A 14,596-nucleotide genomic window follows, 5' to 3' on the forward strand; every position below is an offset into this window, starting at 1 on the left:
CCGCTCGCAAGTGCTATGCGCTCGCAAGTGGGTCGATGTTTGCCCACTGCGCATGTGCCGCCTCCATCGCGACCATCACCTGGCTGCTCGCAAAAGCTGTGGGTGGTCACCCACAGCTTAGTGAGCGGCCAGGAGGCCGGCTCCATAAAAAAAAACTGCCCTAATTCAGAGCGAGCGCTCTGAAAGAGAGTCCGGCTCTGAATCAGGGCCTCTATCCACAAAATGAAGTGTTTCCTCCAGTGGAAGAAATCCTGTTGAGTGGGCCAGCAATATATAGATCCTGATGTGCAGGCTGCACCACTCACATTGGGGCTCTTCTGCTTGTCTCAGCCATCTCTAATTTAGGGTTTCACCACATTAGCCATGCTGCCCTCCCGCAGTGAACCCCCTTATCTGGTTGCTGGAGGCTTTTGAATACGGTTACTCTCCCTCTATCAGTAATAACATGAGCCTCTTACCCCCTCTTCCTCCTCTCATTAAGTCCACTGAGGCCCTGCTGCTCTCTTACAGCAGTGTTACCCTTGATATTATGGAGTTATTACTTTGTTATTATGGGGTGACTCCCTCTCCGCCGTCATAAACATGACTGTAATGGCATTGGACCACGCACAGAACAGCATGAACACTGCCTCTTTGAGAGACATGGCTGCCCATGTCACAGGACCTGGAAATCCCACAAAGCCCGCTGCCTTGACCTAATCTCCTGTCTGGTGACCGCTTCCTACAGTCATTGGAATTGGGCTCTCTGAACACCACATGGGGAATTATAATAATGAAATTAATAATAATAATAATAATAATAATAATAATAATAATAATAACATTAAATATATGTACTTAATTTATGGATAATACCAGTTACACAACTGCTGTGCCTGTAGCTAAAATCATAAGAGAAGTTCAGAGGATATGAAAGTAATGACGACAATTTGCAATCATAAACAATATTTTGGCAGTCATGTTAAATAATGGTTTTAAATACAAGGCTTACTAAACCATTGTATACAAGCATAATGATTGTTCCTAATAGATTGGTTACCATGGGAATGACATTTTACATGGGAAGGAAATATCATGAAAACTGCATAAATTCAGAATTAAGGCATTTTGGTGTTACTATGCCACATTGAAACCATTCTCCCCACAAGACTTCATACTTCCACTAGTGGTTGCCTTTATATATTATAGTAAAAGTTATGTGATGATATATGTTAATGTGTACTTGCTCCTACAGTCACTATGGAAGGCAAGCAGCTAAGGTGCCTACACACTTACCGATTTTTTACACGATCTGGCCAATTCTGATGCATTGGAAGGACAGATTGTGTAAAAAATGCCCAAATCGTGAGTCCCCACTCACGATCAGAATGCGATGCATGTCCCCGCTGGTCGCACATCGCATCGTCAGATCTGCCATGCTGTAGGGCAGATCTGCCAATCTGGGACACAATTGCACTGGAAAGAGTCTGGATGCACAATAGATCGTTTGTAAATTGGACACTTTAAATACCAAATCGTGTGCAGAGCTGCCGGGGAGGAGTTTCAAGGGAAATCGTACATGATGTCGGATGGTGTGCAGATCGGTAAATGTGTAGGCACCTTTACTGTCAACCTGTCTGAGGAGAGGTATACAGGAGACTAGGAAGTGAGGTAAGTCCCTAGTCCAGGGGTGTATTTATAATGGGTGCAGGCTGTGCGGTGCACACGGGCCCCTGGGTCCAGGGGGGCCCGCACCACATATTATACTTACCTCTCGGGAGTCCCACGGGGCTCTGGAGTCTGCGCCTGTAAAAAAACGGCTGGAAAATGGCCACCATAGCCATTTTCCCATCGTTTGCGCATGTGCAGTACAGGGAAAATGGCCACCACGGACATTTTTCTGGTGACCTGCGCATGCGCTATAGACTCTGGGCACATTCTAGTGCCCAGAGTCTATAAGTGCAGCGATAGCCACGCACCGCTCAGTGTATTGCCGGCCGCCGGATGGAGAGAAGGGGGCCCATGACTGAGACTGCACACGAAATGCCCCTGCCCTAGTCCTTAACACTCTTTGAATTGTGTTGCTTTTGGATTAAGGGCCTGATTCAGAGATGTACGCTAACCTGATGGTTAGTGCACATATCCAATGGTGGGAGGACTGTGCATGCGCAGGAGGTGTACTACGCATGTGCAGCCCTCCATCTGCGATTTCGTTCGCAGAGCCTCACAGTTTAGGAGGTGGAGCAGGGGTGTTCCTGGGCAGCGTTCCCAGTAATGGTGGCGCATTGCCCTGTTTTCCGGGAGTGTTGGTAGGGTCTGTGTAGGTGCACACAGACTTCCTGGCCTCGCAAGCTGCCAGGACCCGGTCAGGGAAGCTTCAGCTACCGCAGCCTGGCCGAAGGGACAACAATCGCGACCAATGGTCACGATTGTTGTGATGGTGATCCCAGGCTGCGACCACAAAGATGCAGCAAAAAGGTTTGTGACACCTCCTTCTGCATTTTAAATGGACGGAATTGCACAGCCGCTTCTGTGCAGCTGTGCAATTCCGTCCATCTCTGAATCAGGGCCTAAAACAGTAAGATCTGCAGAGCTTGTGGTTCATGGACGCCTTATGAGATGTGTGCAAGAATGTACATAAATTCTGTGCAATCCTGCTAAAATTAAAAAAAAAAAAAAAAGAATATACTAAGGTTAAGGAGAGGGGTCAAGTATAACTGTTAGCAGAAACTTGAAATATATTCACTACATTTAGGGGTATATTTACTAAAGTGAGAGTTTTTAGAAGTGGAGATGTTGCCCATAGCAACCAATCAGTTTCTAGCTATTATCTTCTAGAAGGTGCTAGTTAAATGTTAAGTAAAATCTGATTGGTTGCTATGGGCAACATCTCCATTTCTAAAAACTCACACTTTAGTAAATATACCCCTTAAGCTATATACACACGTAAAGATTTTCTGTTCAACCATCCAACTAGTTGATTGGTTGGAATTAAAATCTGGTAATGTATGGGAGTAACTGATGATCAGCAATTTGCTCCTAGATGCCAGAAAACAGATGAAAATGGTCGTTCAGACAAGTTTGTTAAATGTTTGATCCAAACGATTTGTTCAAACAACAGTTCTTGTCCATTTTCCGGCATTTGGGAGCAAATTGCTGATTGTCATTTGCTTTCATACCTTACAAGATTTTCATTCCAAATAAATCAACTAGTTGGATGGTTGGACAGAAAATGTTTACGTGTGTACCCAGCATCAGAGACTTCCTTCTATTCCAACTCTACATTAAGATACTTAGCAAACCCTCTCCCCCCTCCAAAAGTGTCAAGAACAAAAAGGTGTTCTTTTTTTAGCTATTTTTTTTTTATTGTACAGTAGCTGGAGTACCCGGCATTGCCCGGGATTATAAGAATGTTTGTTTGAACATCATCCTCCAACAAACCTCTCCTTAGGCAGGCCTCACGAAAAGTGTGACAAACGTCCCCATCAACAGTCCTAATGTCTTCGAAGGAAGTAGGACCTGTAATGGTGTAAAGCAAACTTCGAAGATAGAAGCATTCAAAATTTGTAGGATGTACAGTGTAAACACAGCCAAGAGCTTCTGTTGCTCTGATACCAGGATGACCATCTACAGCGACTCCCTGTTTTCTGGGCAGAAAAACTTTGGGAGAAGCATTCCATGTGTAATATTTTGGCAGCTCACAGTACAGTAGGGTCCTTGCGAAGTCATCATTTTGACACAGTTAGAAGAAAGAAGTAAATGTTGTTGCGTAATTTGGTATAGTCAGAGCGCTGAGAATGCTGGCAAAATATACTAAAGCTCTCTTCGATAATAAACATTAAGATCATGACAAAACATGACAACACAAATCGCTTGCTCTGAGGCCCTACCCATATGCCGTGAGGCCCCACAATGTGCGTCCAGCAAAAATTGTGTTTTTAAATTAATTAAAAATTAACAGTAATTAATTTAGATTTCAAATTTTTTTAGTTGCCTCTGCAGTGTTCTAATACGCTCATATGTAAAATGTCAAGATCTTCGCTTGTAAACTGTGGATTTGTATAGAAAGACAGAAGTACAGAAGAACAAATTTTCGCTTTGATATCATAGAGAAGATAGAAAAGAAAAAATAGTAGATAAGCTAAATCCTTTTCTAATTCCATACCTGACCTGTAGAGGGCGAATGCTATGCAAAAATAGTGCTTTTTAATTGATTAAAAATTATCAGTAATGAATTTCGATTTAGTAGAGAAGACAGAAAAAAAAAATAGTAGACAAGCTAAATCCTTTTGTAATTCTGTACCTGACATGTAGAGGGCGAATGCTATGCAAAAATTGTGTTTTTTCATTAATTAAAAATGAACAGTAATTAATTTCGATTTAAAATTTTTTTAGTTGCCTCGGCCGTGTTTTAATACGCTCGTATGTAAACTTTCACAATCTTGGCTTGTAAACTGTGGATTTGTATAGAAGGACAAATTTTCGCTTTTATATAGTAGAAATAAAATCGGAAAATGTATTTACAGAAGAAATAGAACAAACACGTATAAAGGTTTTTTGATTTTTCTAACAACATAAAGAACAGGGTGGCAGCTTAAAAGTAAACGAAAACAACATGATTAGAGAACATATGTCCCCAAACAATACAATCAAAAAGATGAGCACCCAAATGAGGAACACAATAAGAAAGATATGATTAATATTAAATAACAAACCAAAACAGGGAAAATGGGAGGGAGAAATAGGATAAGTTGAGGAAAGGGGAGTATGGGAATTGGAGGAGGGTAAAACAAAATAGCTTGGATCACAACCAGGAGCAAACATATATAGACATCACAAATGTATGTACCTAGGGCCTCATTCAGCACAGATCACAGCTGCGTAATCGCACACAATGAAGCTGTGAAAATATGTTAATGTCTGCCACTGCTCAGCCAGCATAGAGAGACGCCAACTAGCTTTCTCACATCCATAATACCTCGCAGTCCTGCTTATACATAGGTAACATCAGAGAACATCGGCCCTTCACGCACAATTACAGCAGGTCTGACCTGTTTCAGAATTTGCAAGTCTTGTCGCACGCAGTGAGTACTCAGGCTGCTTAGGCAATCGCAGTGGCTAATTTATGCACATCCATGTAACAGCGTTCCAACGGACAGGCACGCCTGCATTTCTGCAACTACTCCCCCATCACCACCCTCAAACGCTCACGGCATGTAACTCATTCTGCGATGGATTCCATGGTGCATCTGTAATCGCAGTGCGATCGCTGTGCACATGCAGTGCAGTGATTATGCAGTACCAACAATTGGCCAATATGCGTACGCAGTTGCAATTGCGATCCATGCTGAATCAGGCCCCTAGGCAAAATATCTAACAATCTACATATCTGGAACAGCATAAACAATGTCCATTAAAAGAGGAAAGACTGTAATATCAGGAAAGGGAGCTCAATAAGTTGTGTATTCAAATACATTAATTATTTGTTCACTGGTGGCTGGAGAATGAAAATTCAAATAAAACTGATAATTAACATGAAAAAGAGCCACAACTTTCTCTACATCAAGTAAGGCTGTACGCCTAGCAAAAAACCCCACAATATTTCAAGATAATCTTATTCATAGCCAATCAGCTTAATCATACCCATAGTAGGGGATACGGGGATATCTAATTATGCAAAATGGCTTTCCTGGCTAGTGTCACCTTCAAGAAGATATGTAGTTGGGAAGCCGGCGGACCTAATCCCGACAGCCGGCTTCCCGACTGCTTAATCCCGGTGAGGGTTAAATGACAGGCATCTAAATCTAGGCACCTGTCATTTTACTGACTCCGGGAGACTGGCGCCCGGCATCCCAATCGAAGGGACGCCGGGTGTCGAGTGCGTATAGAAGGGGGGGAAAGGGTTAGGTTTAGGGTTCCTGGGGGGGACTTAGGCACCTCCCCGGGACGTTAGGTTCAGGCTAGGGGAAGGAGGGGTTAGGGTTAGGCACCCCCGGGGGGAGGTTAGGGTTAGGCACCTCCCCAGGGGACTTAGGTTTAGGTGACGGGGAAGGGGGGGTTAGGTTTAGGCACTTAGAGGGGGGATTAGGGTTAGGCACTGGGGGCGAAAGTTAGGGTTAGGCACCCCTAAAGGAGGGTTAGGGTTAGGGGGTTGAATTAAGTTAGAGAATACTTACCTTGGATGATCGGGATTTCCTCCTCTGCCGGGATGCCGCTGTCGGGATTCCAACCGCCAGGCATGTGTCTGGCGGTAAATCATACCGATTCCCTTCAAGAAGGGGCATAGGGGCATGGGAGCCAAGAAAATCTCTACAAGAGTTAAAACAAGCTAAATGGAAAGGCTGCCAAATAAACGGTTGCTTTATTAGTTAATTGGGTTAAAAATAAATGTATTTTATACCAGAACTTATGTATCAGAACCACATGGGACAGAACCACACATTATGAGCAAACACATATGTGCTTAGCTCAGTTATCTCGAGCAACTGCATCATCAGTTGATTTTTATCAGTAATATTCTAAGCCCTACTTCTTACTGTAATTGCTGATCCCCAGGTGTTCCACATAATTGTGATATTCAGCATTATTTATTAGAGATGTGCATCGACCCCCGTGTTTTGGTTTTGGATCTTTATCTCCTTTGAGGTTTTGGATCTGGATTTGCAAAACCGCCCTTGTGTGTTTTGGTTTTGATTTTGGTTTTGGATCTGGATTTTTATCAAAAAATTATAAAAATAGCTAAAACCACCTAATTTGTGCCTGTTTTTTTCCTACAGTATTATTAATCTTAATAACAATAATTTAATGCATTTCCAGTCATTATTAACCAACTTACAGCTCACAATATTGTTTTCACTACTTTTTTTCAACAATATAGGCTGCAGCAAGCTGGCTGGCTAAAGTTAGTGACAGAGCCGCGGCACAAATGGCACACTATAATCCTCAATTTCTAATATTTCACCATGTAATATTAGCACAGCCATCGTGGTGTCAGTGATCCGCTGTGCAACTGGGTGACAGCTGTTATACTTCCTTCCTCTATCAAAGGATTGTTTAACAGTCAATTGTTTTTATAAGCTACTACTACTAGTAGTCTTCTTGGTCCCTTTCTTGAATGAAGATCCAACCCCAGCAGCTGCAGCAGCAGGCCTATTACTCAAGGATTCTTCTGAGGAATACTGGATGCAGAACTACCTCCAATATTGATGATGAAGGTGTTGGCGGTGGAGATTGCAGGTGCTGGGATCTAGATGAGGGAAGGGAGCTATCTGATGCTGGACTGTCTGTTTTTATTTTTTTAGCACTAGTTTCTGATTTTCCCAAAATGTTCAATGAACTCGCTGCAAATGACGTAACAGGGAGGAGGCTTCTAGATGGTTTTACAAAGGATACAGAGGGTGTGACAATTGTTGCCCAGATTTGGGTAGAAATAATTCCACACATAAAAGTGGATTTTTTTGTCTTATGCCCAGGTATGACAAAGGTCATTTCCTTATCATGGGCAACAACTGTTTCCACTGGTGCCTATTTACACAAACAACATCCTCATCAACAACATCCTCATCATCAACATCCTTATTAGTGTCAGCTACACAAATATCCTCCTCATATTGGTGCACTTCCACAACAGCATCCTCGATTTCTATGTCAGCATGTTGACTTGTGCTGCTCAACCCCACATTTGGAATAGGCACACAAATGGTGGAAGGAGGCTCCTCTTCGAATACAGTATTGGAAAGGTAAGGGGTAAGGCTCACAGATGGCACCAATGGACACACTTAGACTCTCCTCAGGGATTTGTGATATTTCTGAACAGATAGTTGGTTCCTGTGCCATAACGATTTTAATTTTTTTAAACTTCAACAGGGAGAAGTCATCATAACAGGCAGAACCACTAGTCATAAACAAAGGCCAAGGCCTTAGCCTTTCCTTGCTGCCACATTGTGTGGTGAAAAGCATATTGCCAATTTTATATCTTTCTGCAGCTAACTTTCCCTTTGATTTTTTCTTTACCACTGTAGAAGATTGGTTCTTTGATTTTAGATTCCATATCAACAAACACAAATGAAGTGGGGTACAGCACACACGTCAATTTGTACCAATTTTTTTAATTTTTAACTTTAAGTTTATTTTAAACTTTGTTCACAAATGACACTGCGCAGTTACACCGCTTATGTGAATGCACAGGGGTAGAACCTATAGCATCACAATACTTGTATTAATATTACACAGCGATATTACTCACCAACAGTGTCACAATACCTGTATGAATATTTGAATATTACACTGCGGTTTTACTGACCAACAGTGTCACAATACTTTTATGAATATTACACTGTGGTATTACTGACCAACAGTGTCACAATAGTTGTATGAATATTACACTGCGGTATTACTGACCAACAGTGTCACAATACTTGTATGAATATTACACTGTGGTATCACTGACCAACAGTGTCAGAATACTTGTAAGAATATAACACTGCAGTATTACTGACCGACAGTGTCACAATAATTTAAGAATTTTACACTGTCATACGATGAACCTACAGTGTCACTCACAATACTTGTATGAATTTTACACTGCAGTATCAATGACCTACAGCATCACAATACCTTTATGAATATTACTTTGAGGTATGGCCAGCAACATCACAATGCTTCAGATACACTGGGGGAGGGGGTGTTCGGCATACAGTGTCACAGTGTTTATATGGATACACTGGGGTACAGCACAAAAACATTTTTGTAATTTTTTTTTATTATTATTTAAAAAAAAAAAAAAGTAAGCTTTTAGTTCCTTTTTTTTTACAGGCCCTGGATGGACAGCACACTGGATGGACTGCACACCATTGGACAGCACACCCGTGGTTGGACAGCACACTGGATGGACTGCACACTCCTGGATGGACAACACAACCCTGGACAGCACACCCCTTGATGGACAACACAGCACACCCCTGGATTGGACAACACAGCCCCCTGGATGAAGCACAACACACCCCTGGATGAGGAACACAGCCCCCTTTACAGAGCACAGCACACCCCTAAATGGACAACACAGCCTCCCTCCTGGACAGAACACAGCACACCCCTGGATTGGACAACACAGCCCCCTGTATGGAGCACAGCACACCCCTGGATGGGTAACACAGCACCCTCGACGGAGCACAGCACAACCTTGGATTGGACAACACAGCCCCCTGGACGGAGCACAACACATCCCTGGATGGGCAACACAGCCCCCTGGACAAAGCACAGAACACCCCTGGATTGAACAACACAGTACCCTGGATGGAGCACAGCACACCCCTGGATTGGACAACACAGTTCCCCCCCTGGATGGGGCACAGCACAGCCCAACAGCCTGGGACTCAGCAAGCAAATGTCGCTGATCACCACTGGGAGAGACTTATATACAATCCAAAACCTGTGAGAATCTGACAGCGGGAGGATGACGCTTTGACTCGTTTTGGATTCCGAGTCAGGCATGAAAACCCACCTGAAGAAGTAGTTGGAGTAATGGTTCATCTCCTGCAGTCTGCGGCTCATTGTAGCTGTGTACCGATGCTTTGGACCCATACAGACATCTGACCTGGCCGCAAAAGACCTCTTCACCCTGTAACAACTGAACAACTGTCTGAGGGTTGCACCTGCTCTTATATTTTAAACACCTCATCTATAAATACCAGTGACTGATCCGGGGTTGAGGATCTGGATTAACATTGGGATTACCCTAAATATTATTTGACTCCCGAGTCGACACATGAGCTTGCCATTTGCATCTGGGCAATAACGGAGGGGCTGAAAGACAACCAGATCAACTCAATTAACACAGCCACGGATAGCGTACTACGTTTATTTGAACCGGTAATTATCCAGACTATCATAACCCTGGACCAGGCTTGGTGATCTTAACTATTAAAGACCACGTGCTATCTTTTGCAGACTACACTAAGGAGTTTGTGTTCATTTGATCACCAATTACAGCATCCCAACACTCTGATTATCAAAGCCGGTATTTGCACTTTAGAATACACTGTGTCTTAAATTACATACAATTTTGAGTCTGGGAAAGTGATTTATGCCAATTTTGCTACAATTGGTTATAAACTAACTACTTGTTACTAACAAGAAGGTAGCAAAGGAAGTTATTGCCCTTCTATTCACTGAGCTCTGCAGCAATAAGAATTCATGCATTGTTTTTTATTTGGATGTTTTTAATTTTTATGTGATTATGATATTGAGTTTTAATTATTAAATATTTCTGTAAGACACTCCTGATATTAATTTCCTTGAAAGTCTTAAGTGCTACTTCATTTATTTAATTTCATCGTTATTAGTTTGAACTATCTTGTCTGTGTGTATTATATTTTGTTTATACAAACTGTCCCATTTACTAAGCAAACTGCTGCTGTTTAGTAAAGAAAAAAGCTGTAGTACACTGATGAATAAACACATTTCTAAACCTCAGTATTTGTAACATTGGGCCAAGTGTAATAGGGTTCTATTTTGCGGAAGTGACCATTTTTTGATGATTTTGTAGAGGTATTTAATGCATCAACTTTTTTAAATACAGACTAGGTAGAAGCATACTTGCTGACTTTTTGGCTGCCCCCTTCGGTTGGCATAGCAGGGGGCATGACAGTGGCATAGGTGGTGGTACGGGGTGTCATGATTGGTGCTTGTGAGTTACCTGTCTCAGGTGATGAACTGGATTCTCTGGAGGCCGGCTGGACCGGAACCATGGGTGATGTAGATAGCTCTATTTACAAGACTTGTGTAGCAGTGAAAACTGCCTTTGATGATAAATGACAGGAACTGGAGGAACCGGACTGGGACCGGCAGGAAGACTTGTTAAATTGAACCGATGAACTAAGAACTTGACTCTGGACTGGAACAACGTGGACTGAACTGATGAGCTTGGAACTTGACTCTGGACTGGAATGTGACAATGGCTGAAGGGAAGTCAGGTAATGCTGAGACGAGGGCTAAACAGGGTAATCTGGAATTTCTATGACAAAGGCTGGAACTCAGGTGCAGGCTGGATTGGATAATAGGGAATAACAGGTTTCAGGAAGGAATGGGTAGGTTTTTGGAATTTTAGGTTCAGGGAGGGAGTAGGTAGGTAAAAGGGGCAGGAGTTGATCCACAGCAGGAAGCAAGGCAGGGTGACACGATGCAGGTTTACAGAGTGCCAAGGACCAACCAGGAGTAGGACTAGCAGCAGAGCACAGGCCAGGTATTGCTGTAACAGGACAACTGGATGCCAGGTATTACTGTAGCAGGTTTTCGGGATGGACCAGGGGTTGCTGTCAGCAGATTTACTGGATTGCCAGGTTTAGCTGTAGTAGGTTTTCTGGAAGCACCGGGGGTTGCTGTAGCAGGTTTCAGGGATATACTTGAATGCAGAAACAGCATGAACCATACACCACGGGAAGACGAGATGTTCAGGCCCAGAATGCTATCAGGGGAGGAAACATATACCCTGGGTCTGGCAGCAATTGGTGGATATGGACAGGTGGTCTGGCAGTAGCATTCTGAGTGGTGGTAGGCACAACATGCAGAGGGAGTATTCATCTCTGCAGCTCTGAGAATCAGGACCACACCTGCGACTCCAATCAGGGCTAGCAGTGCTCACAGACAGGAGAGGCCAGGTGCAGTAATTACTGTGACAGGAATGCATAGAGAACTCAGAGCAGATCCCCCAGGAGAACTACAAACACAGATCCATGGGACAGCTGACAGGGGTAAGTCTAAAGGCAAAAGGTGACAACTAGACAGGGTCGTGACAAGGGGGGTATGGAGTCATCAGGGCCCTTCCCCCCACTAAACAGTGCAGCGATCACAGGCGCTGTAAAGCAGGGGGGGCTACGATGGTGCAATTCAGTGCGGATTGCATCATCCTCGTTGTTGTCCCCCCACAAGCCCACTTGTGCTCGGTAAGTTGGCAGCTGTGAGGGCAGGTAGCAGCTGCCTCTGGGAGACTAACCCACTCTTTTGGGCAGCCCGGAGTGACAACCAATTTTTGGGAGCCTCCCACCCGTTCCTGGAGAGTAGGCAAGTATGAGTAGAAGTGTAGAAAGTGGTAAAATGTTTACCTTATCATAAAAAGATAATGAATCAAATGTAATCAGGAGTAATTTGGTAAACGGGCTGATTTTGCCACAGGATTTAATGCGTTGATTTTTTACATTCAAAACCAATTTGGTTTTTGCTTTAAAAATAAATGTACTGCTTTAATTTTTGACCTGTGTACTGTAAAAAGGTTAATAGAATTCTGTCTCTACTGTACACAAGGCATGATAATGCTCTCTGCATTGTATAGAGGTCACACTTTATATATTGGTCACTGAAATGCTTGTATAGAACATACAGTACAGTATGTCACTTGAAAGCTTACTGTAATGTAAAGAGGACGGTAGAATAACACTTGCATTGAACGGTAGACACATGTGGTCTCATTCAGAATTAGGAGCAAATGCAAAAAAGGGAACAATTTGTTCTTTGGCAATTTTGCACTGCCAGTGTGGCAGATTTATAATGTACAGAGAGATTTAGGGGGTTATTCAATTGGCCACAGTGTTTACCCTGCAACTAATTGCTGGCCAAAATCCCTGTGGTGCGGGGAAAGGCTAGTCAATTAAATAGCCTTTTTCCTGTGCCGAAAAATTGGCACTTGCGCGCAGAAACACACTGATTCTGTGTAAACTGCAGAATCAATGGGTGTTTTCCCCACACGCAAGCCCGATTTGGTGTTTTTTCCACTAAATTTACCTCGCCGCTCCATGAGCTGTGAGGCTTAGTCCGACTGCGGGGCCTCGCGCGCTGGGTAATCCACGCTAATTGAAAAGCTTTGGCACAGCAATTAACTAATTGAATACCCCTCTTAGATTGCAGTCTGCAGAGCAACAATTGAGAGGTAGACCAACCTTAAACCCCCCCGCCGGTGGGACAGTGCTGCCAAAATTGGGATGGTTGGTAGGTCTGATAATAGTATGTTGAAATAAATCAATAAATCAATAAATATATACAAACAAATAAATGTATTTGCACCCATTTTATTGCAACTGGTTTGTTCCAGAGTGAATTGCTTCAAGTTTGCTTCTTTTTTTGATTGCCTCCTACTGTAGCTCTGAATCACTTAGTTCTATAGTTAATACTAATTCATAATTCTAATAATAATTGAGTAACTCATTAACTGCTGTATGTAAGAGGCTTTCTGTAGATATAGAGCAGGTGTGGGTGTAAGCACACACAAATGTATTTTTCATCCAACAATATATTAAAATATTTCATGACCATGAGTTATTGTAATGAAAATGAAAGGTTTTGTGATGGCACTCATCTTAAGAAGAGGTGTTGGTAAGTCAAGCTGGCTAGAAGGTTCACCCATCACCATTCCATTGAAAATCATGCAAGTAAAATGTCATCCTCAAACACTACACTAAGATATGTACACTACTACATAAAGGGGCCTATTTATCAAATACTATTTGTAGGAAATGGGCTACAGATTAACAAAATCATTGGGAGAAGGTTCTTTAAGAACCATCCCTGACAATGGCTTTGCGGGGTCTTGTATCATATACAGTATGTGTGTATTCTGGAAATATATCAAATTAATTTGTAAACAGATTGAATATAGGGAGCAAGGTACAGCACCGAGTCAAGGATGACAACTATGCAGCATGCTTAGTCGGGGTGATTATTTATTTATTAACAGTTATTTATAAAACACACATATTCCACAATTCTTTGCAAAGAATATTTGGAGGTTCAGTTTGATAAGTAGGATAAAAACCGGTGTCAAATGTGGATCAGAAGTGAGTAATGACCTCTTGATTTAGTACTGATCAAATCATTGACCATCTTGGTCAGTACAGTCTTATTGGAGCATTGGGAATGAAAGCCTAACTGAGGACAATAAAGTAGGCTGTGTTTAATGTCTGATGATCACACTGTTTCACGTGAAATGTGGCACATTTTGAAAGAGGGGACTTCCACTTTCAAACAAGGGGTCCCCCATCTCTCGTATGTTGCATGACGGGTTTAAAATTTGCCCCCTCCCCACCAACCATTTTCATTAATTAATTTATTCATTAACTTATTTATTCAATCAATAATTTAAGAATAAATGTTTTTGCTAAATAGACATTGACATGCACGCGCATCAGCATCTACAGATATATCCACATATGAGGGTTGATTGAAAAGTAATGAGACTGCCTCTGTTTTTCTGTCCCATAGGTAGACGTGCCAACACTATGCTGGTTGTTTTGAAGCTCATACATCGATGTGTCTGAACCTGCGTTTGGGCTGACGTAGTCTTCTTTGTTTGGTCACAGCAAACAAAAAGAAAAAGCGGAAATGAAACTCATGAAATGTTACGGCAAGCATACGGTGGAGAAACAATTAGCCGTGCTGCAGTATTTTGGTGGTGGAAGTACTTCAAAGAGGGTAATACGCGAGTGACTGATGAAGCGCGTTCTAGGAGACCATCCACCGTGGTTACATATGTCAATATTGCCGAAGCTGCAGAGATGTTGCAAAATGACAGAAGGTTAACTTTACGCAAACTTTTGGCTTCACTTGGCATCTCATTCAAATGGGTTCA

This window comes from Taudactylus pleione, unplaced genomic scaffold, assembly GCF_031769625.1.
Source record: "Taudactylus pleione unplaced genomic scaffold, aTauple2 ptg000041l, whole genome shotgun sequence".
In the NCBI taxonomy this organism is placed as follows: Eukaryota; Metazoa; Chordata; class Amphibia; order Anura; family Myobatrachidae; genus Taudactylus; species Taudactylus pleione.